General features: G+C 37.1%; 1 protein-coding gene and 1 long non-coding RNA gene across 2 annotated transcripts in view; both read left to right on the forward strand.

The window, feature by feature from the left end:
• Positions 1-25,230, forward strand: part of LOC113225054 (transcription initiation protein SPT3 homolog) — a 276,875-nt gene that overhangs the window by 192,299 nt on the left and 59,346 nt on the right. The gene's annotated exons all lie outside the window — the stretch shown is intronic.
• Positions 13,725-18,811, forward strand: LOC111543109. Its single transcript, XR_002731755.1, has 3 exons — positions 13,725-13,887; positions 16,745-16,828; positions 18,698-18,811. It is a non-coding gene; the product is annotated as an uncharacterized LOC111543109 (long non-coding RNA).

Genomic DNA, 25,230 nt, shown 5'->3' on the forward strand with positions numbered 1-25,230 from the left:
TGTGTGTATGACTGGATTAAAAAGTATGACCTAATGGTAGTAAACCGGAGGGAACATAGCAAGGTGTTATTCTCTGTGACCCTAAATCATCAGAGATCAGGATGTTCCTTTCCTGAGTATGGGAAGGACACCTCTCAAACGAGGATCTTATGGCTTGCTTCGGGGGAATGTCAGAAAATCCTTTCTAGATTTTATGACCTGGGCCAGGGGAGAAGAGCTGGAGGAAGGTAAGAGTGATTTACCTGCTTCTGAGATTTTCTCAAATTTTTCCAGCTTAAAATATTTTGAAGGAGTAAGTACTAAACCTTATTAGATGTTAATTCTACTTTAAATCTGGTAGAAGCGTGGTAGAATTTTCCTGTGAAACCATCTGAGCCTGGAGATTTTCTCTCTCATCTCCACTCTAACATTGATCCAGAGAGTTCATTTGGGCTATTATATTTTTCAGTTGTATAATTTCTATTTGGTTATTTTTTTAATCGTGTTTCTTTGCTGAGATTTTCCATTTTTTGAGAGAATTTTGAAGGTTTTTTGAAACATGTCTTTGATGGTTACTTTAAAATCCTGTCATATAATTTAAACATTTGATTCATCTTAGTTTTGACATCAGTTGGTTGTTTTTTCTCATTCATATTATGATTTCCTGGTTCTTGGGATGACACTGATTTCTGGATATTATGAGGCTTTGGATGTGTTTTTTTTTGTTGAAGTGTAACATGAGGGCTGGTTGAGTATATACTCACCTTCCCACTGCCTGCCCTTTCCCCCAGTACCACTACAGCAAAATGGGACACTGACTTACATTGCCTTTGCAGATAGGATGTGATGTTCACCTCCTCAGCCCACTGACGCCTTCTTGCTAAAGTGGTCTACCTCCCTTCCTGTTTACCTCTGGTTTCAGTTTAAGATCGGTCCCCTGCTGAGCCCACTGCTACCAGGAGTAGGAGGGTGAAGTGGAGTGCCCACCAGCTCTGCATTCCTTCACCTTCTTTGGCTTCATTGGTGCAGAGTGGGTTGGGACTCTGCTTCCCTCTGGGCTCTGTTGATCCTGATGGGTGGAGTGGAGAATAGGAGTGCTGAGTAGCCCTGCTTGACACTGCCTCTTCAGTCTATCAGCATGAAATAAATATCTACAGACAAGTCTCCAAGCAAAGATTTTATTTGGAAATAATATAGAAGAATTGCAGTTCAGGACACACAAACTTGGGTAGCCCCTAGGTGTGTCTGAAGAACAAAGGAAAAGTCTGGGGTTTTATTGGGGTTACAGAGGAAGCTTATGTAATTTTTTTTGCAAGTTCATTGGTGTTGGCAGTGTCCTGCAGGGGCTGGTGAATTCTGATTGGTGAGTGGCAGTTTCTAGGTAAAACTTGTAAGCTTAAAGTCATGGCAGGCTATTGCGATTTTGGATTGGGCTTGTGAGATAGTTGCTAGAATGTTTTTCCCTAGGACTCCTCCCACTCTATTTTTGTTGGGTATGAGAAAAAAAATCTCCTTTGCATAATCAGTTTTCACAGGTCTCTTTGCTTCTGGGTAGGTATGGAGACCCAGCTTCCATTGGGCATCAGTGACACCAGGGGTGGAAGGAAAGTGGAATACGAATTAGCCCCGACTTCTACAGTCTCCTTGTTGTTATCTGGTAGTTCAGGCTTGATCAACTCCTTCCTGCGTCCCACTAACAACAGACATAGTGGCCATTAGCTGTGCTTTGGATTTCCTTCTTAATAAAGTCTCCTTGCTGCTGGGTCAGGATGGAGGCCTAGCTTGCTGCTACACCCTGTAGACACTAACCAGTTGGAGGAATGCAATCCATAGAGGGGAATGTAAAGTCAGTTCCTCCTGTTTCTGCCCCAGTGAAAATACCCTCAGCCTATTCGGTAGATGATGGAAAATTAGCCTGCCAAACTTCCTGATTGACTACTGTTGGGTAAGTTAGGCTGCCTGCAAGGATGGAATAGGTTAGAGGTTTTTGGAGTGGAAATTTTAACGTACTATTTGGCCTGCTGAAAGTGGGCAGTAAAGCTGTTTTTTAATTGATGATTGGCTGAAGTCAGGCAGATACCGCCAAAAATGTTTTTTTGTTGTTTGCACACCCTTTTTCTGATCATTCCTTTGCTAGTTAGAAAAAAGCTTTCTTGGAGCTTTTTTTTTTCTTCCTGCTGCCTCATCGGAGTCTTCTGTATCACCCTGTTAGAGATATGTGGGAGGCAATAAGGAGATGCAGGGGACTCATTGCCACGTTATTTATCAAATTGTGAGTTCCCTAGGCAGCCAGCCTTCTTTTTTCCTACCTTTCAGCAGTGTCCTGTGTTTTTCTTGTGTTGTGTTTTGGATTTTTTAGTTGTAAGAGGAGCGACCTGGGAGCTCTGGGGCTTTCCATGTTGATGCAACCAGAGATCCTTCAAAATACTGTTTTTGTTCACATAGGAGCACTCAAAAATAAAATTAAATCTCATTATTATAGTGGAGTAATATTTGGTGAGAAATTTTTTCATGGAGATTTTCATCAATTTGTACATCAGGCTGTGATTCACTATTACCATTTCCCCGTTAGAATAACAGGATTATTTTCCTATAAAAAAAGGGAGTGCTTTGTCTTTTAATGTGGTAAAATATATATAACACAAAATTTATAATTTAGCCATTTTTAAGCATACAATGTAGAGGCATTAATTACATTAATGATGTTGTGCAATCATCACACTGTTTCTAAAACTTAAAAAAATTTATGGACTTTTTTAAAAAGAAGTTTTAAATTTACAGAAAAATGTAAAGGAAGTATAGAGTGTTTCCATGTACTCTCTCCTTCCCCCACTTATTAACGTTTTGCATTAGTGTGATGTATTTGTTAAAACTGATGAACCAAATGCATCCTGTATGTTCTGACAAATGTATGACATGTATCCACCATTACAGTATCATACAGTATCATACAAAATAGTTTCACTATGCTAAAAATTCTTTGCGTCTACCTGTTCATCCCTTCATCTTTCGCTTCCTCATCCCCCACCAACCCCTAACAACCAATGATCTTTTTACCGTCTCCATTGTTTTGCTTTTTTCAGAATGTTGTATCAGAATCCTACAGTAGGTAGCCTTTTCAGATTGGCCTCTTTGACTTAGCAAGGTACATTTAAGGTTCCTCTGTGTCTTTGCGGCTTAGTAGTTCATTGCTTTTTGTTACTGAATATTTTCCAAAGCACTTTCATTATACTTGGTATGATTTGAATGTGTGTCCTCTCCAAATCTTGTTGAAATGTGATCTCCAGTGTTGGAAACGGGGCCTAGCAGGAGTTGTTGATCATGGAATGGGATCCCTCATGAATGGCTTGGTACCATCCACTTGGTGATGAGTGAGTTCTTACTCTGAGTTCACGCAAGATCTGGTTGTTTAAAAGCTTGTGGGACCTTTTTCTTCTCTCTTTTGCTCCCTCTCTTGTGATGCACCTGCTCCCACTTTACCTTCTGCTATGAGGAAATTTGTTCGTATTTTCATTACAAATTATCTAGTCTCAGTTACTTACGTGTGTTACTTATGCAATGTGAAGACAGGCTAACCCAATAGCTAAAAGAAACTCTGTATACATTCCGCAGTTACTTTCTATTCCTCTCTCCCCCCAGCTTTTGATAACCGCTAACTTACTTTGTCTCTGTCAATTTGCCCATTCTAGACATTTTATATAAGTGGAGTCATACAATATTTGTCCTTTTGTGTCTGGCTTATTTTACTTAGTACAGTGCCTTCAAGGTTCATTTATGTTGTAGCATTTATCACTACTTCATTCTTTTTGTGGCTGAATAATATTGTAGGCATATACCACCTTTTGTTTATCCATTCACCTTTTCACACTTAGGTTGTTGCCACCTTTTGGCTATTTATTGTGAATAATACTGCAATGAACATTGATATACAAATACCTGTGTAAGTCTGTCTGCAGTTCTTTGCATGTATAACTAGGAGTGGAATTGATGGATCTTATGGTAATTGCATGTTTAACTTTTTGAGGAACAACCCAGCTGTTTTTGACAGTGACTGGACCATTTTGTATTTCTACCAGCAATGTAAGAGGATTCAAGTTCCTCCACAGCAAGCAGACACTTGTTATTTTCCTTTTGGTTTAAATAGACATCCTGGTAGGTATGTAGTTGTCGCTCATTGTGTTTCTGTGCCTATGGCTTTTTATATTCAAAGTAACGATAAGTCATCCAAAAAAGAAATACAGCCTTCCATCCCTGTCCTGTGTAGATAAGAGACTTCATATTAAGCTTTCCTAGGTCAAGTACCATATAGGAATTACCACTTAAAAATTGAAACCTTTTGCAGTGAACCTAAAACTGCTCTAAAAAAGTGTATTTAAAATAGAAAGGCAGGCCGGGTGTGGTGGCTCACGCCTGTAATCCCAGCCCTTTGCGAGGCTGAGGTGGGCAGATCACCTGAGGTCAGAAATTTGTGATCAGCCTGGCCAGTGTGGCAAAACCCCATCTCTACTAAAAATACAAAAATTAGCCAGGTGTGGGGGCAGGTGCCTGTAATCCTAGCTACCCGGAGGGCTTGAGGCATGAGAATCACTTGAACCTGGGAGGCGGAGGTTGCAGTGAGCCGAGATTGCGCCACTGCACTCCAGCCTGGGGTTTAGAGTGAGACTCTGTCTCTCAAAATAAATAAATAAAAAATGAAAAAAAAAAAGGCACAAATGAGCTATTTCTCTATAAGCTCTATGGGCCAGTAACAGCAGTTGTGGCTCTTTCAGAATACTCAACACTGAACACTGGAATTTTGTTGCAGGCATCAGCTCCTTCTATTATGAATACCTTTTGAAGACATCAACTCCAGCACCTATGGTGCATAAAAATTTATTAAGGTAAAGTACAATTTAAAAAAAGGAAATGTATTATGATAATGTTCAGAGAAAAAGGATGGACTTACTCTCAACCACTGTGCCTTGAGAATACAACTAGTATTTATTTTCAAAGCGTAAATTTACTTAGCACTTTCAAAAGCAGTTTTATTACACAAGATAAAGTTTTAAATACCTATCTTGGACCAAGGTGAACAATCAGATTGAGTCATTACTTGGGAGATACAAAATACGTTCAGTTATATTGGAGATATCTGCTAGGAAGAAATTCCCTTCACCTTCTTCCCTAAGATTCTAAAGTAATTCAAAGGAAATCAATCAGTTTAGCAATAAACTTGATGTTGTCACATGAGAATAACTGGTATCTATAAAGAGAATCTTTGAATCATAGAATTAGCTGTTTCTTAATATAAGCTTATTTTTAGTATAGTTTATCCAAATTCTAAATATGTTTTCATAAAAGTTTGGGTTCCATAATAAATACATAGCCTAAAAATTACCATTTTTTTTTTATATCACTTGAGTCTACCTAAGGGCCTAGCACCGTGGTGTGGTCTTCATGTAGGATGCCTTCAAAATCTGTTAGTTTATTTAATAAATTCATGAGTACTGCTGCTAGAGATAAGGTTAGTCAAAAACCAAAACCTCTGCCATTTAGGAGCTGATATGGCTAGGCTTTGTGTCCACACCCATATCTCATCTTGAATTGTTACCCCATAATCCCCACCTGTGAAGGGAGAGACTAGGTGGAGGTAATTGAATCATGGAAGCAGTTTTTTTTTTTTTTTTTTTTTTAATTATTTTGAGACCGAGTCTCGCTTGGTTGCCCAGGCTAGAGTGCGGTGGCCGGATCTCAGCTCACTGCAAGCTCCGCCTCCCGGGTTCAGGCCATTCTCCTGCCTCAGCCTCCCGAGTAGGTGGGAGGTGGGACTACAGGCGCCCGCCACCCCGCCCGGCTAATTTTTTTGTATTTTTTAGTAGAGACGGGGTTTCACCATGTTAGCCAGGATGGTCTCGATCTCCTGACCTTGTGATCCGCCCGTCTCGGCCTCCCAAAGTGCTGGGATTACAGGCTTGAGCCACCGCGCCTGGCCCATGGAGGCAGTTTTCCCCATGCTGTTCTCAAGATCCCCCTTTGCTCAGCACTTCTTCCTGCTGTCTTGTGAAGAAAGTGCCTTTCTTCTCCTTTGCCTTCCACCATGACTATAAGTTTCCTGAGGCCTCCCCAGCCATACTGAACTGTGAATCAATTGAACCTCTTTCCTCTGTAAATTACCCAGTCTCAGCCAGTTTTTTATAGCAGTGTGAGAATGGACTAATATAGCAGTTGAATCTAGTAGTAGATTATATGTGCACACACACATCTACAAACATATATGGTATATATATACCAATAAACAATTTTTATTAGATGTTAAGTGATATAGTAGGAAGTTCTATGTAAATAACTCAATCTAGTATTCAGCAAAAATGTGGACAAGGAAGTAACATTTAATTTTTTTTTTTTTTCCAGTGATGAGGCCTCACTATGTTGCCCAGGTTGGATTTGAACTCCTGGGCTCAAGTGATCCTGTCATCTTGACCTCCCAAGTAGCTGGGACTCCAGGCATGAGTTACCATGCCTGGTTTAGAAGACATTTTAGATGAATCATGTGTAAGGAGAGAGAAATGAAGATATTTCAGATAGATATTTCAGAGAATGGCTATTTTTATTTTTATTCTGTACCTAATTCAGTCTAATAAAATTTCCATATATATATATGTGCAAAACATTTGGAGAATATAGTTTCAGAACATCAGGAAGATGAGATATAAAAACTTTTTTATAAATGTTCCTCTAAAATAGAACATTTTACTACAAAGTGTATATTATTCTTTTAGACTAGTTTGTAAAGGTGCTGTTTTATAGCTTATAAAAGTGAAAGCTGTTTTAAGCAGTTAGCTTTATGCACCATTATGGCTGTTGATGTTCCTGTTGCCCAGTTTTTCTCTTATTCATCTCGCTTTATGCTCAATGATTCTTAACCTGCCTCATGGTCTGTATCTTAGATTTGGAGCATAGATTATAGATTTGAAAGAAAGAGGTCAGACTCTTTTATAATAATATACTTAAATACCCTTATGTCATAAGAGAGGAGTCAAACTCCAGAGATGTAAAAGATTAATTTCTTATTTATTTAGAGAAAGGCACTACACTCCTGCTTTATAACTAGAATGTGTCTTTATGCCTGTTAACAAACCTGAGGATCACATCAATGGGTAATCTTGCCTATGATCACGTAGAACGTTAATGGGACAACCCAGATTAAATCTGTTGACTCTTAACCACTGTTCAGTACTTAGCCAAGAAAAGCTGCACATTGAAAGTCTTTTTCAGGTTTCTTCACTTTTTGATGTTGAAGCCTAGTTGCTGAAGTGAGCTAGAATGCAAGATTAGAGTCAGGTGGATTCTATTTATCCCTGAATGAAAGAATTACTGGGTCAGATCCCCAAGCAAACCATTGTGGCCACAAACAGATGCACTATTTTCTAGTAACTCTGTGGGCAGCAGGGGCACAAAGGTAAAAAGGCAGAGGGCAGTGACGTGAGTAGAACAATAAAGTAGGTATTGATAGTGCAAAGTGAGCAGTACTGTAAAATTTTTTTGATTATACATGGTTGGGGCATCAGTGATGTCTTCCCCCGAAAGAGGACAGTAAAATTCAATTTTGCTATTGGCATGACTTAAAGAAGTGTTAATGCCTCTGAAGCATCTATCTCTTAGACTTTTGAAGTACGTATGTGGCCTTTTCTGGCTCTATGCTGATAAGTTCTCCCCAACACTAAGATTCCAAGTCTCAGTTGACAGAGTATGGTTTACAATTATTATTAGAATTTAGAACCACTTCTGCATGTACTACAGGTGACAGATGTCAGCGATTAAAATCACTTAACGAAAAGTGACTGGCTTTCTTAGGAAAAAGAGATCAGCTCTGGAATTTGGTAAACCTGATTTGGTTTAAATCCTGCTCCTATAGTGTGTGACCATGGATAAAGCAGATAATCCCTGTGAACACTAGTTTTGTAGATTAAATGAGATTATGTTTATAAAGCTTATAGCACAGTGCCTGATATATACTCAGTACCGTGTTAACTGTTTTTATTAATAAAATGAGCTTGTATTTGTAATTGCAAAAATGTAATGGTTACCACATGTTACCTTTGATACTAAGTTTTTGCCTAAAGTAGTGGGGAAAATATTCTGTTAAGTTTATATAAGATTTATAATATTTCAAGTAGTAACCATAAATTTAAACCTGTGTGAAGAAACAAGAATTAACATTCTTATTTTGGTGATAGATATTAAAACAGTGTTTTTTGAAGAAATCCACAAAGAATTTACCAGTAGAGTTCTTAAGTGTGTGGTATCAGGATGTTTAGTGTCTGATTATTTGTATGTACCTTCTCCAGTATTGGAAATCTATATGCTTTGTTTACATCTTTATTTCATCACATATCGAAGCTGAGTTTTTAATAAAGGAATTTTTGTTTCATTGATATTTTTCAGATTTTTATCTGTTGAAGGATAGCCAATATAATTCCTCAACTACTAATTTTTAAAAATATCTGGGCCAGGCACGGTGGCTCACACCTGTAATCCCAGCACTTCGGGAGGCCGAGATGGGCGGATCACGAGGTCAGGAGTTCATCATATTGGCCAGGAGAACAGCCTGGCCAATATGATGAAACCCCATCTCTACTAAAAATACAAAAATTAGCTGGGCGCAGTGGTGTGCACCTGTAGTCCCAGCTGCTGGGGAGGCTGAGACAGGAGAATCGCTTGAACCTGGGAGGTAGAGGTTGTAGTGAGACGAGATCACACCACTGCACTCCAGCCTGGTTGACAGAGCAGACTCCATCTCAAAAAAAAATTTATCTATCTGTCTGTCTATCTATCTATCTATCTGTCTATCTATCTTTAAGGATTTATCTTCAGACTTTTTTTCCCCTTTTTTCAGGCGCATTGCGTTTCTATTTAATCATAAATCATCAATTATGTTCCTATTTAATCATAAATCAAGTTGCAATCCCTGGATTCAAAGAGTTTACACTCTGAGATGGTCAGGATTGTTACAGATAAATAGAGGATAGTGTAAGGATAATATTTTATAGACTATGAAGATAAAATAGGCCTGGGCATGGTGGCTCATGCCTGTAATCTCAGCACTTTGGGGGCCGAGGCGGGCAGATCGTGAGGTGAAGAGATGGAGACCATTCTAGCCAACATGGTGAAACCCTGTCTCTACTAAAAGTACAAAAATTAGCTGGGCGTGGTGGCGCATGCCTATAGTCCCAGCTACTCTGGAGGCTGAGGCAGGAGAATCGCTTGAACCCAGGAGGTGAAAGTTGCAGTGAGCCAAGATCGCGCCACTGCACTCCAGCCTGGCGACAGAGCAAGATTCTGTCTCAATAAATAAATAAATGACCATATTCCACTGGAATCCCATCACTTTAAAAAGTGAGTAGAGGCCAGGTGCAGTGGCTCACGCCTGTAATCCCAGCACTTTGGGAGGCTGAGGTGACCTGATCACGAGGTCAGGAGTTCAAGACCAGCCTGGCCACTATGGTGAAATGCCATCTCTACTAAAAATACAAAAATTAGCTGTGTGTGGTGGTGCATGCCTTTAGTCCCAGCTACTCAGGAGGCTGAGGCAGGAGAATTGTTTGAACCTGGGCAGCTGAGGTTGCAGTGAGCCAAGATCGTACCACCATACTCCAGTCTGGGCGACAGAGCAAGACTATGTCTGAAAACACAAACAAAAAAAAGCAAGTGGAATTTTTCTCAATGCCTTACCAGAAGGGAAGGATTTCAAATAGTTGTCTGCATTTTATGACAGCTAGGTGTTGGTATTACATAAGATCATAATTTTACTTTTATCAGTGTTAAAGTGACTCACTGTTCAATTTGGGGACACTGGTTTGAAAGGTCCTCTTCAGTTATAAAGCATAAAAATACCATGGTGGTTTTGGGTTTTGATTAAAAATAGCATGTACTGATTTCTGTGTAGGTGTACTTACCATATTTGTTTATATTTATTCAGTGTTGGTGTTGCCTTTTATTTCTAGCAAATATTTCTGAAGAGTATTTTTGCCTTGTTTGTGTTGTAAAATACAGAAACAACAAAACTGAATGTATAAATTTATACACAATTTATAATGTTAAATAAGGTATTCATTTTAGAAAATAATATGACAGGTTGCTTTTTTTCTTTGATTTATGTATCTTCTGATAAATTAGTGCCCTGAGATTAAAATTTGTTTTCATCATCTTAATTCTCATGCTTAAAGCTAATATAGATACAAAAAATGAATACATTTCACAAGTTTGGACAGTTAGTAGAAATTAGAATATACCAGTAGCTACCATGCATATAATATTTTACTATTTATACAACCAGTATGTCCTTTTGATTCTACTGCCAATATGATAAGGGAATGTTCCTGTCTCAGAGCGCTTACTTGACTTGCCTGTGTTATAGCACTTTGATACCACCAAGACATTTGACTCTAGATTCCATGTTCTTTCTGTATTCCTCAAGGAAGTGTCTTGATTTTAAAATTATTTTCATGAATATTGGAGTTATGATATCACAGAATTAAGTTATACGACATTCTATTGCACTTTGGAAAAGAAAACAGAGAAAAGTTATGCTAGCATTCTTATGTTAATAGTTAGAAATGACAGCTGTGGAGATGCTAGGGAACCGTTAGGCCCTATGGAAGTAAAAGTAATTGTAGGATCCTAGTTAAGTAAAAGCAAATTACTGTATTCACATTCTGAACACAAATTCAAGGGACTATACCAGATTCAGAATTTTAAATAAAAAGAAAAAGAAAAAAAGGAACTGAACCTGAACACCTTTCCTTAGTAGTCATTTTTATTTCAGTAATGATAAACTAACACACCTTTTGAAGATTATGATAAAGTACACAGATGGGCTTTCGTACCCTTAAACAGAATTTCACTGAACTGATTTCACCTACGGGGTATTTGTGGATGTAGTCAACAGTCAATGAACATAAACATTTTATTTGGCTGGAGAGGGCAGAGAGGGTTTTCTGTAGAAAGGAGTGTGGGGATATGCACTTTATTTGTAGACTGAGGAAAATTTCATGTTTCTGTTTTATTTTAATCCGAAAAAAATTGAGGACACACAAAGTACTCTCAAAGTTTTTAACTGTCTTTAATTCAACAAGACTCACATTTGCATCCAGTGTAGAATAATGCCTATGGAATTATTCAGAAATGATTTTTTCTTGTTCTGTCAGCCCTAGGAACGATAATAACATCTCTGTAGCTATTACAAATATTGATAGTATGCCCTTTTAAGAGGTAAATTTTCTTACCTAGAAGTCTACCAAGAGTTGTTTTTTAAATCATACCCTGTCCTAAATCAAAGTGAGGCAACTATTAACTTTCTGTGTTGAAATGGAGAAGTGGGAAGTATGAAGGCAAGCTCCAGGAGTCTGACTTAATGTGTGACCATTCCCACCCTCTGGGGCTGTGCCCTGTGGATCTATTTTGAGCTTCCAGACTCAAAAGTAAATAATTTTATTTAGCATCTTCTTTATATACTGGTTTGAACCTTAACTTTGTAAGTTAAACAAGAAAATGACATTGCAAGCAGTATATCCTCTTAACTGATTTTATATTCATACACTTTGACTAAGTATTTGACCTTGAAATCATAGGATGAATCTTAGAGATTTTAAATGTATTACTGTTATGGCTAGAAAATAAAACTACATTTTACAGAAAGAAGCTCTTAGATTTATTAAGATTGCTCATCAAGGAGCTATCCGCAGAATAATCTGAAGAGCTTTTCCACAAATTTCTCCAGATAATTTGATTGGATATTTTTATACAAAATGCTTTTAAAAGACTCTCAACTCTGATATTAAATTAGAAGCAACTTTACAATAGGACCTGAACATATAAAACATTTTTGTTATGTTCAAGCAATATTTTGGATAGTTCTTACAATAAACACAATAAATGCTTATTTAATGCATAATTCTTATTTGGAATAAAGTAACATCTAGTGCTGCACACAGTTGGATGATAGCGAATGTTTATTTTGTCTGGGAGCCTCTTTTACAATTGTAAATATAAATTTAATATTCCTCATAATTTAGAATAATTTTAATAATTTAGAATGATTATTTCCCCAGCATTATGTTACACATAATGCAATTATTCCCATTGCATTATGTGTAACAGCAGCATGGTTGTCGATTCTGAAAATAAGAATGCATTGGAGTAGTAAAAAAATGAGCCATGGAGTTTATATGAGACCAAATTATACCACTAATTTTGTCTTAATTTTTTTCCTCATCTGTAAATGAATGAGTTGGGCTAGATTTCAGCTCTAAAATTTTATGAATATTTTTGTAGTTATAAAGAAAAATATATGGACTCTAATTGTATGCTCATTTATCACCCTTTTTAAATTCTCTGATCCATTTAACAATTAGACTTCATACCCATCACTACATTAAAATCAGTCATTCATTCAAAGTTCAACAGTGCCACTGGAGTTAACAAGTACAATTGTGTTTCTTCAGCACCAGTTGAGCAGAATCTGATCAGTTTTTGACAACTTCCTGGCTGATTTTTTGAAAAAATTTAAGTCTCTTTATGACATTGGATGGCATTGAAGGCCCTTTACAGTTTAAGCTAAGCTTTCTCTTTTGCTCTTAGCTCTGGTAGCAAAACCCTTTTCTTTTCCATACTATGCCATGTGCATGTATACTTCCCTCTCATTGCTCACAGTGTTCACTTTACCTGGAAACAACCAGAATCCAACTTTCTCTGGCCCAGATTTACCTGAGTTTCATGGAATCAGAGATTTAGGCTCAGGGTTTATAAGTAATTTAAAAACAGATGCAGCCAGGATTTTACCTCAGGTCTTACTGATTTACTGTGTGATCCCCAAATATCTGAGACAGGTCTCAGTCATTTTAGAAAGTATATTTTGCCAAGGTTAAGGATGCACCTGTGATATAGCCTCAGGAGGTCCTGAGAACATGTGCCCGAGGTGGTCAGGATGCAGCTTACTTTTATACATTCTGGGGAGACATGAGTGCCAGTGTGACCTCAAGGAACTGCTCATTGGACCATTTTGGGTTTTGGATTTTTGGATTAGGGATACTGAACCAGTATAATGCAAATATTCCAAAATTCGAGAAAATTTGAAATCTGAAACACTTCTGATCCCAAGCATTTTGAATAACAGATACTCAGCCTGTTACTGTATCCTAGCATGAACTGTGAGATTCCTAGAAAGCAGTAATGCCCGGAAGAACACAGGTAAACAATTTTCCAAACAAACTAAAAGCAAAAGAGCATAATTGATTCTCTAGTGAGAGGTACGCTTTCATGTGATGTAAGAAGTGAACTTTGCCAGGTGCGGTGGCTCACACCTGTAATCTCAGCACTTTGGGAGGCCGAGGTGGGTGGATCACCTGAGGTCAGGAGTTCAAGACCAGCCTGACCAACATGGAGAAACCCCATCTCTACTGAAAATGCAAAATTAACCGGGTGTGGTAGCACATTGCTGTAATCCCAGCTACTCGGGAGGTTGAGGCAGGAGAATTGCTTGAACCCAGGAGGCGGAGGTTGCAGTGAGCCGGGATAGGGCCGTTACACTCCAGCCTGGGCAGCAAGAGTGAAACTCTGTCTAAAAAAAAAAAAGAAGTGAACTTTATTTTGCCAGTGTCAAAGTCAAAACTTGAGTGAAGATATTGCTATGTTTCATCAAAGTTAAGTAAATATTTCTCTCAGTGTTTTTTCATCCTCTAAATTTTCCTTATTCCAGCTAGAAAAAAAAAAAAAATTAGCCAAAATCAGAAGTCTCTTGTGTCCTAGAAGTTTTCATTGAGTGCTACTTCCTAAGGTAAAAAATGTTGAGTTTGACCAAAAGATACAGATGATCAAAACATTAAAATTATGAAGCAGAAAATATGGCACATATGCAAAGACAGAAAAAAGGTAAGAAAAATTCACTCCCCACCCTCAGTTGGCCTTACTACCAAAAATTACTTCAAAAAGATTTCTTAGTATGACTTCATCTCAAATTTCACATAGGGATAAGAATTCTAGTAACTTCACAGGAAAGATAATCACTTAGTTATCATTTAGTAAGCCCATTCAGAGCAGTGGAGCCAGGTGTCAAGTTCCAAGAGAAATTCCAGGAGACCATCAGTCTTTGGTAGACTTGAAAAGCATTCTTCTGGTTGCTGTCACTTCTTTTCCTCTTCCTTCTTGCACCCATTAGGTTAAAATGAGAAGAAACCAATGACTTTGGCTAGGTTTTATAGCACCTACACTTCTGTCCATTAAGACCTTAGCCCATTTGAGGAATCCTACCCAAGAGCACTCTTACACTACGAGGTTGTGTCTTTTCAGAGATCTTAATGTGCTCCTGGCAATTCAAATTTAAGGCTTTTTATTAAATAAAAAAATTATTTGCCTATTAGGTATGTATATAAGAGTGGAATTGGAATTGCTTGGTTATGTAGTGTATGTTTACTGTTTAAAACTCCGCCAAAGTATTTTCCGAAGTGGGGTACAACTTTACTTCCCTGCAAGCAATGCATGAGAGTTCTGATTACTCATATCTTTGCCAACGCTTGCTCTTGTCAGTCTTTTAACTTTTAGCCATTCTAGTGGGTATGTAATGGTGTGTGTCATTTAAATTTGCATTCCCTAATGACTAATTATGTTGGACATCTTTTCATGTCCCTCTTAGCCATTCAGATATCTTCGTTTGTGAAGTGTTTATTCAAATCCTAAACTCAATTTTTATTTTTGGGGATTTTGCTTTTTGTTTTGTGTTTTTACTGAGTTGTGAGATTTCTCTTTTCTCTCCTTTTTCTCCCTCCTCTTCTCTCCTTTTTTTTTTTTTTTTTGTGGAGATGGAGTCTCACACTGTCACCCAGGCTGGAGTGCAGTGGCCCATTCTCGGCTCACTGCAAGCTCTGCCTCCCAGGTTGATGCCATTCTCCTGCCTCAGCCTCCCGAGTAGCTGGGACTATAGGCGCCCGCCACCATGCCTAATTTTTTGCATATTTTAGTAGAGATGGGTTTCACTGTGTTAGCCAGGATTGTCTCAAATCTCCTGACCTTATGATCCTCCTGCCTTGGCCTCCCAAAATGCTGGGATTACAGGCATGAACCACCGCTCCTGGCCCTCTCCCCTCTTTTTGAGACAGGGTCTCGCTCTGTCACCCAGGCTGAAGTGCAGCAGTGCAGTCACGCTCACTGCAGCCATAAGCTCCCAGACTCAAGCGATCTTCTCACCTCAGCCTCCTAAGTAGCTGGGATCATAAGCGCGTGCCACCACCTCCAGCTAATTTTTAAATTTTTTGTAGGGATGACATCTCCCTGTGTTACCTTGACTGGTCTTGAATTCCTGAGCTCAAGTGATTCTCCCGCCTTGGCTTCCCAAAGTGCTAGGATTGCAGGTGTGAGCCACTGTGCCTGGCCTAGATTTCTTTATTTAGTCTAGATTTCTTTGTTTAGTCTAGATACACGTCTTTTATCAGGTATGTGTTTTACATATATTTTCCTCCAATTTGTGTCTTATTTCTTCTCTTTCTGGGATTACAATTTTACCTATGTTAGATCATTTAGTATTTTCTCACAGCTCTTGTGTTCTCTGTTCCCTTTCTTTCAGTCTTGTTTTTCCCCCTTTGTTTATCAGTTTAGATCACTTTTGTTCACTTGTCTTTATGTTTTTGGATTCTTCCTTTAGCTATGTCCTTGCCGTTAATAAGCTCATCTAATAAATTTATCTCTGATGTTCTGTTTTTTATTCTTAGCATTTTCATTTGATATTTTTTGTATGTTTTGTTTCTCTTTTGCAATCCTTCTTTTCTGCATATTGGGCCCTTTTCCACTAGGACCTTTAACATATTAATACTAGCTAATTTAAAGCTTTTATACAATATTTCCAACATCTGGATTATCTCTGATACTAGATTTGTTGATAACTTTATCTTTTGGCAATGGTTTTATTTTTGTGTTTCATAATTTTTTATTTGGAATGCTGGATAATGCTTTTAAATGAACAGCATAGATTGTGTTAAAGAGTATTTACTCCTGGAAATAGGCTCATCTCTTCTTCTGTTAACTGTGAATGGTAGGGTCAATCAGTAGTTGAGCTATTTTGGATTTTGGTGTTGCTACATTCATTTTTAGTACACCAGGCTTCAGTTTTCTCCAGTAGAAAATAATACTACCTTGTGCTTAGTATGGGCTCTCTGGTACTGGTGGTTTTTCTCAATGTTCCAGCTCTTTTAGGATAGCTTTCATCAGTGCCTGTAGGGTTACACCACAGACAGGGAATTTCTCTCTGTGCTCTTGCTCTTCCCCCAGCAGTAAACTGCTGTTCCGTGTTATTGGATGTGAGGCTTGCAGTGAGGACAGAATGGAAATTTATTAGTTCTCAACCTTAATCTTAGGTGGGCCCTGCATACATGTGTCTTGGGGGTGTGACCTTCTTTGTGTACATGCCTTACCCTTTTATGCAATCAAACTTTGCCTTGTGTCTTCGGAGTCTTGGGCTTTACATGACTTCTGCTAAAGTCTTGACCCAAAGTTTCCTGCTTCTCTGGTGGCTTAAACTTTTGTTTGGTGTGAGAGAGCAGTTATTGTGGATCTCTACACCCTAGAGTAGAAGCAGAACTTCCGGAAAATTTTAATATACTTTTTAAAATGTGAAAAAGGTGGGATGAATTTTTATGGCAAAATATAAGTTCACAAAGAAATACCTATTTATGGCAAGCTGCTTTGTGAAACACTCCTCAGACTGTCTGATATACATATTTCTCTTCTCTGACCTTAGGGGAACTTTTGTGGAAACTTTGAGAAGTACCCAGTCTTAGGCCCAGCAAAAAACAAAGGCAGAAAAACCCACCTTAAAACACTGGTGAGTCATCAGTGAGGCAGACACTTGTAGGTTGACTAACGAAGCACTCATTCCCTAACTCCTCTTGTCTCCTTGTAGAAAGGAGACTGGAAAAGCTAAATATTTTTATTTTTAAAGAATTTTATTTTAAAGAATTTTTGTAATTCTTGGTAGTTAGATTCTGTATAGTCACCGTGAAGGCTGAATAAGCAAATTCTGAACTATTGCTCCTAAGGAAAATATGAACACACACACATGCACATACACATTTCATATAGGCTATATAATACACATTTCATATAGGCTATATAATCTTAATCCTGAAAACTACTCATCCTGGTAGAATCTCTCTTTATTTAACAAGAGAAACTGAGATTCAGGGTGTTAACTGACTTTCTGATGCTGCATGAATAGGTCCCAGATTTGAGATTCAAACTCATTCAACTGGTTCCAGAGCTGGAGCTACTTGCATTACACTGCACTGTCCCCCACAGTCTCTGTCCTCTGATGGTCATCTCTGTATGAGAGCTGAAACAAGAAGGCAGAGTGTCTCCTTGTTAGACCTTAGCTGGGAATACATGCATCAGATACTCAGATTTTTCACTGCTCTGCATGTTTGCTAATGATCGTGAAAACACAGCAAGTACTGATTTTGGGGTTACAAGTAAATTTTGGTGAGTAGGCTGATTCACAAATATGGGATTGCAAATAATGAGAATCAACTGTATTTACTTTTTAAATCTCCCTAATAGTCAGGGATGGTTATGTGACAGAGTTCTTTTGGTTAAAGGTAAGTAATTAAATGTGTGCTGAGGACCTGTTGCTTTTTTTTTTTTTTTTTTTTTTAATAAAAGTGACAAGTGAATGGTGCTGCATCACCCTTTTCTTTCTGATTTAATGTTGATTTGAATTGAAAAGTATGGCAGTGATCCTCTGACAACAAGGTAACAAGTATAAACATGAAAAGCAGGGCTGTAAGGTGAAAAGATAGTGGTCTTTGGTTATAACAATGAGCAGCTAAACCCATCCTAGCAAACACCTATAGACAGTCATTTTAATTGAGAAAAATAACTACCTGCATATTTAAGCTGCTGTTGGTTAAGCTTTTTGTTATTTGGAAAAGAATGGTTTCCTAATTGACAGAGCCAATAATCCAGCTTTTACGTAAGTTTTTTTAAAAATAGAAAGTTAATATATTTACTGGCAGTTGATTATGCTCACTTCTTTACATATGTAATACTTATGTACTATATTAGATAGAAGATTGTTTTAACTGACTCTATTCTTGAGCAGATTTAGGTAACAGTAAATTACCTAAATGCTAAGTTAAGTGCAGTATTGTAGTGCATTTCTTTTGATAATCACAAACAACAATGCAATTAGCAGTGAAATGAATTGTACCAACTTGAACTTTATCTTTCATGACATTATTACTTTGAGTCATTAGTAATGCAGTGCAAAGCTTTTTAAGTTATTTCCAGTTATCTGCAGTTCTCCTAGAAATATTGGAAATACAGAAACTAGTGCTCAAGAATTCCATATTGCTCACTAATGTTTTAGTTATGTAATCGCCCTACTTCTCTTGCAATATATGTGTTGTTCTGTAATTTCATAGGCCAGCAAAACATCTTTGCACATCAGTCGTTCTTGTGCTCTATCAAAACAAGAAAATAATTGTCACTTTACACCCTACAGATCTCCAGGGATGCAGACAGTCTTTGGAATACACTCTAGTCTTTAACTTCTTGAGTGATCAAATAATCTTATATTTAAGTGAAATTTCTCCTTTTATTTGAGGTCATTTTCCCCCTATTTGATCTTCATTGATTATAGACAGTTCATTATTCTTATCATGAAAATAATTTATGTATTATCTATCCCTATGAATAGGCATTGTTACTCTCAGAAAAGAATGAGCATTTTAAGGGACTTGAAGTCTCTTGTTGGCTGTCTCCCTTGAACTACCTGGAGAAGACATCTCACAGAGTTGTAAACACTTTAAGGTTAGGTACCGTCTCTTATCTTTATATCCTCAGCTGTTAGCACATGGCCTTAAATAGGGAGTTTTATACTCATTTGTTGACTATAATTATCTTTAATTTGGATATAATGTTTTGTTTTTTATTTTAGAGTTGGGGTTTTGCACTGTTGCCCAGGCTGGAATGCAGTGGCATGATCTTGGCTCCAGTGGAGCCTCAAACCTCTGGGCTTAAGTATTCCTCCTGCTTCAGTCTCCTGAGTAGCTGGGACTGTCTGGGACTATAGGTGCACACCACCCCACCTGGCTAAGAGTTTTTATTTTTGTAGAGAAGGGGTCTTGCTGTGTCACCCAGGCCTGCCTCAAACTCCTCCCCTCAAGTAATCCTCCCTGCCTTGTCCTACTGAATCACTGGGATTACAAGCACTATACCTGGCTCGTTGTTGTTGTTGTTGTTGTTGTTGTTGTTGTTGTTCTTCTTCTTCTTCTTCTTCTCCTTCTCCTTCTCCTTCTCCTTCTTCTTCTTCTTCTTCTTCTTCTTCTTCTTCTTCTTCTTCTTCTTCTTCTTCTTCTTCTTCTTCCTCCTCCTCCTCCTCCCTTCTTCCTTCTTCCTTCTTCCTTCTTCCCCATTAATTTGTAGCAAATCATGTAACACTGAATTGATCTGGCAATTATATGATCTTTGATAAATCTATGGGGCAGAGACCTGCCTGTTAAGTTGGGGAATATGAAAAGTATCCATACCCTTGAAAGCAAACTGTGACATTACCTTTGTCAGTTCCATGTTTTTGTTTTTGTTTTTTTTAAACATGTTCTGAAGAGTTACACACATTCCTATGTATTTGATGGAATACTGTGGTTGTCATTAAATATTTAGTATGTGTTATATTTGAGACACTGCCTAAGATACAAAACAAACAACAGGCATCATCCTTCATCTCCTGGTTTTACTGTTTTGTTGAGTGATAAAGACATTTTAATTAAATAGTACAGAAATAGTATGTAAAATAGTGTTTAAGCCATGTAAAATGTCTACTTGTGTGATGCTGAAAAAATTCGAGAGAATAATAATGTAGTAGGTCTTTATTAATCAAATGTGTACTGGGTGTCAGTTGTGATTAAAGCACTAAGACAGGCTTTGTGTGTGTTGAGTGGTCAGCAGCTTTGGGGTATGGAGGGAGGGTCAAAGTCAAATAAGACTATTCATGCCTTCAAGGAGCTCTGACTTTATGTGCAGTGGCCTTTAGCAGTAATGGTACTTATGAAAGTGCTTTTGAAAAAATGTGGTTTATGAGAATCTCACACAATTTGTTGTAGAAAAGAAAAAATGCAATAAGATTTCAGAGAGTAGAGATATTTTTCTAGTGTCCATACTCTTAAGAGACTTCTGTTATAGAAAAGTATTGCCCTACATAGAGATCAGATCTCCTGAGGTGGGTGCAGTCAATTGAAAATTTATAATGTGGCTGTGAACTATTCTTTTGGGGCCCAGGAGTCACTTTTATAGTCAGGCCCAGGTATTGCTTCCTTCTGGACAGAGTAGTTCATCAGATAAACATTAGCATGCTAGTCTGTTCTTGTGTCACTATAAAGAAATACCTGAGACTGGGTAATTTATGGAAAAGAGGTTTAATGGACTTACGGTTCTGCAGGCTGTACAGGAAGTATGGTGCTGGCATCTGCTTCTGGGGAAACCTCAGAATGCTTACAATCATGGCAGAAGGTAAAGGGGGAGCAGGCGTCTCATGGAATGAGTAGGAGCCAGAGAGAGGTGGGGGGGCGGGAAACACACACTTAAACAACCAGAGCTCCTAACAATGAACTCACTATTTCAAGGACAGCACCAAGCCATGAGGGGTCCGTCCCCATGACCCAAACACCTCCCACTAGGCCCACACTCCAGCCCTGGGGATTTTATCTCAACATGAAATTTGGAGGCAACATTCAAACTATATCAATTACTCTATTTCAGAGGCAGGAAAATTTTGTGGCGTAAAGGATTTTATAGGGGGTGATTCATATCAAGACCTAGAATACAACCTTTGGATATCTATATTTTTCCTTGTATAACAAATTTTTGTATTGCCTACATATTATACTTCTTTTGTGTCTATGAGTAGTTTTACTGCGTTCATTTTTTTTTTCCTTTGTACTTTACTTTTTTATTCTACCTTCCTCACTTAAAGTTACAGATTTTATGGATTTTTTTTTTGTTTCAATTCAGTATGCATTTCAGGCCTTTTGGAAACTCACCATAATTCACTTATATATAAAAAAGGTTTTTCCCAGCTAAAACAATATTTTTAGTTTCAGGTTTTGCTATGCTTGCAGAATCTATGTGTGTCATGCTCATTCATTTTGATGGAAAATCTCTTTACATCTTGACTGTAGACGTAGTACTTATGTCTTTGGTCATCTAATTTTAGACTGATTTTCAAGAAAACATTTGATCGTGCATTTATTTTGCCCTCCACATTGAAGCACTACTGTTATCCTACTACTGCGAATGCTTGCTGTAGATCTTTTTGTAAGTCCCTTTTAATAGGCCAGAAATTTTAACTGCCTTGTTTGAAGACCTGCTTCATATTAACAATTTTTCAAAATACACATTTTAGTGCGTTTGTATTTATTTGACAAGAACATGAATGTGAGTCTTATCTCAGCCTGCCAAATGGCTATTTAAGAGAAACATTTTGGTATCCTTGTTAATGACCTTGGTTTTAACCATTTGAGAGGTACATGCTATGCTTTATATTAGTTCTTCTGGTACCTACTTTTCAATAGTATTTTAAAGTTCTATTTAATTTCTCTGATGACTGTACCATAAATTAATTATTTGAACCCAGATTTCTTTTGTTAGTTTATAACTCACATTAATTTTTGGGATTGTGAACTATGTTGTGTTATCTGGGTATGTGTAGGTGTGGGTATGTTTTAACTGTGACTTCTGGTTTCTGCCTTCAAGAAAAAAGCTCAGACCAATAATTGTTTTTGAAAAATTCCTGACACAACTGACCTGAAATTTATTAATATTTTACTTTTACATTTTGGAAACAAAGAGCAAGAACAACCAACAAACAAAAAAGTAATAAGGAGAAGCTAACAAATGTGGATCTTACTGTAGTAGCTAAACAAAGAAAGGAATATGAACACTTTAAACATGATAAATTTATGATAGAGTTATGTAGCAACTACACATTTATAATTTATTTAAAACAGGATCTCTGACAGTTCAGAAACTATGTAGATGAATTGTGAGTTGTGGGTGAATCTACATGGTTCTTGCTGGCCTCCATGACTGAAGAAAGCTTGATGTTTAGATACTGGGTGAGGCTAATGATGGCTCTAGATCCAAGGATGACAACCTGTTTCTCCGTAAACCCTTTCTCTGGGATTACTATTTTGATCTGTGCCTCAGATAACTGATAGTGCTAATTGATTTTGGAGCCTAGATGCCTAATTAGGCAGCCAATTAAGTCATTTCGAATAGTGACTTCATGATAAGTAATTTGAGCCAGTTACATTCAAGTGTGCCCAGTAACAATCTTTCACCTATGTAGAGGTGGAATCAATGTCACTGAGTCCCATATTGCATCATTGGAAAATGGGTCTGCTGCATTGACAGTAAGTTAACTACATACAGCTTGATCAAATCTGGTCAGTTCAATAGCATATTGTGCTTGATTTCTTGACAACCTACAAAGAAAGGTGACTGGAGAACTGAACATCTTGGTCATCCCCTTCAGTCGGGAGGAGAGAGTGGGAATGTAGGGACTGGATTCTAACACAACTGCATAGGTCATCTGACATACTACATTATGGATTTTAGAATGCAGCAGTGATGAACAGTCAATCAAATTGAGATGTGTCTTCCTTGCCTTTGGATTTGAGTCCATTTGCTCTGATTTTTTTGATCTTGTAACCACACTTTCTGATGATATAGCCCCACTGACCGACAAGGACCACCTACCTCAGGGTGACTAGTAGTAGTGGAGTGTCTGTTGTTTTCCTATTACCTACATATTCTTGGTGACAGATGCTATAGAATGTGTTTGTATCAGGATATGACCTCTGGTTCTGCACCATCATAATATAAAATAGGTGAGGTGAGTGAGTAGGGTGGGCAATAGGAATATTTCTGGAAGCCATTCCTGTACTCTGACAGCTAGCCATACAAGGAAGTGGTTGAGTATGTCTCACCCCAAATCAAAGGTATCCCCAAGTCATCCCTTCCTTAGCAGGATTCCAAAAATGTGTGATCTAGAAAAGTATTATCCTGTGTAGAGTTCAGATCTTCTGAGGTTGTTGGAGTCAACCCAGAACTTAGAACGTGGCTGTGAACTAATGTTCCTTCTTCTAGTTGCCAACATTTACTTTTATAGCCAGGCCTAGTTATGTGTCCTTCTGGACACTGCAGTTTATCAAGTTGAACATTACCCTATTTCAGTTGCAGTGAGCCGAGATAGTGCCACTGCACTCCAACCTAGGTGACCTAGTGAGACTCCGTCTCAAAAAAAAAAAAAAAAAAAAAAATATATATATATATATATATACACACACACACACACATTTATGTATTTATACACAGTTATATATATAAAACAGGCATATACACACATGCTTATATAATTATATATTTATATATTATATATATTTATATATTATATATATTTATATAAACATGTATATATACATACATATATATACACACACACATATATATATGGTTTTTACCCAGACCAATTAAATGATTATAGATGAGAGGGAAGAAGTGACTCTGTTAGGGGTTGAATTTGTAAAATAATTATATAATATTATAATATTAATATATAAATATATTATTAATTATTAATTATGATAATTTATAAATAAATTACAAATGTGATTCTTTTTTAAAACCCCTAGAGCATGGATGGGTCATGTTCAGGAATTATAATTGTGTATTAATAATTATTAAAATTTCAGAAATAATAATTTTAGATATATAGTTTTTGGAATGCTGATCATGATCTAGAACAATGATTCTCATCCTTGGCTACACACTAAAATAACCTAAAAAGCTTTTTAAAAATGTAATGCTGGCCGGGCGTGGTAATCCAGCACTTTGGGAGACTGAGGCGGGTGGATCACGAGGTCAGGAGTTCGAGACCAGCCTTACCTACATGGTGAAACCCCGTCTCTACTAAAAATACAAAAATTAGCCAGGCATGGTGGTGTGCGCCTGTAATCCCAGCTACTCAGGAGGCTGAGGCAGGAGAATAGCTTGAACCCGGGAGGCAGAGGTTACAGTGAGCCAAGATAGTGCCACAGCACTGCAACCTGGGTGACATAGTGAGACTCCATCTCAAAAAAATATATATTTATATATGTAAAGTATAGACATCATATATATACATTTACATATACACATATGTATATACATACACATTCCTATATGTGTATATACATATGTGTGTATATGTGTGTGTGTGTATATACATACACGTGTGTGTGTATATATGTGTGTGTGTGTGTGTGTATATATGATTTCTACCCAGACCAATTAAATCAGAATCTCTTGGGGTAAGTTCTTGGCATTGGTACGTTTATCAAATCTATAGGTGATTCTAATGTGTAGCCAAGTTGAGAATGACTGGTCTTGTCATACATTATAAATGTATGATCTGATGATACATTATAAATGAATGTTAAATAATATATTGATTTTTGGAGATTGGTCCTAAATATTTTTTTAAAAGAATGTTTCAAAATATAAAAATTGATAACCATTTTTCTTAATTATATGTTGATTAAGCCTCTCCAATTATTATGACATTATTGAAACTCTTTTCTACAATGTTGTATAAAAACATAGTCCATGAAGTTGAATAATAGTTTATGAAGTTGAAAAAAGGACAAGGGAAGGTTTCACCAGTGTTTTAACAGAAATAAATAATATTTTTGCCAGATGATTGCATTTTCATGGAAAATTATTGGAAGTTGCATTCCTTTAACTTATTAATGTTCTCTGATCAAATCAACAGATCAAGTATAGGTGGTAGTTTCTCTTAAGTTCTTTACACATATATCTTGATTTCAACTAGATTATCCAAGTCTCACTTTTTTTTTTTACTAAAACCATAAAAATTATGGTATTAAATCATGAAATTACTTCATTAAGTGTGTGTCAACAAATATTTCACACTAGCTTTGGAACTTATTGTAAAAAGTGTTCTGATAAAAAAATCAAAAACTTCATCATTCTAAAATATATATATATTAAGAGAAAATTAAGGGTTTTAAAAATATATATTTCCTCACATTTATTTATAATTACTATTATAGAATTGGAGAATTATTAGTAATTATACTAATAATACTAATAATAGTAATTATTATTACTAATAATTACTCCAATAGTGTAATAATACTATTACACTATTATTACACTATTGGAGTAATTATT

Source organism: Piliocolobus tephrosceles, chromosome 5, assembly GCF_002776525.5.
Source record: "Piliocolobus tephrosceles isolate RC106 chromosome 5, ASM277652v3, whole genome shotgun sequence".
NCBI lineage: Eukaryota > Metazoa > Chordata > Mammalia > Primates > Cercopithecidae > Piliocolobus > Piliocolobus tephrosceles.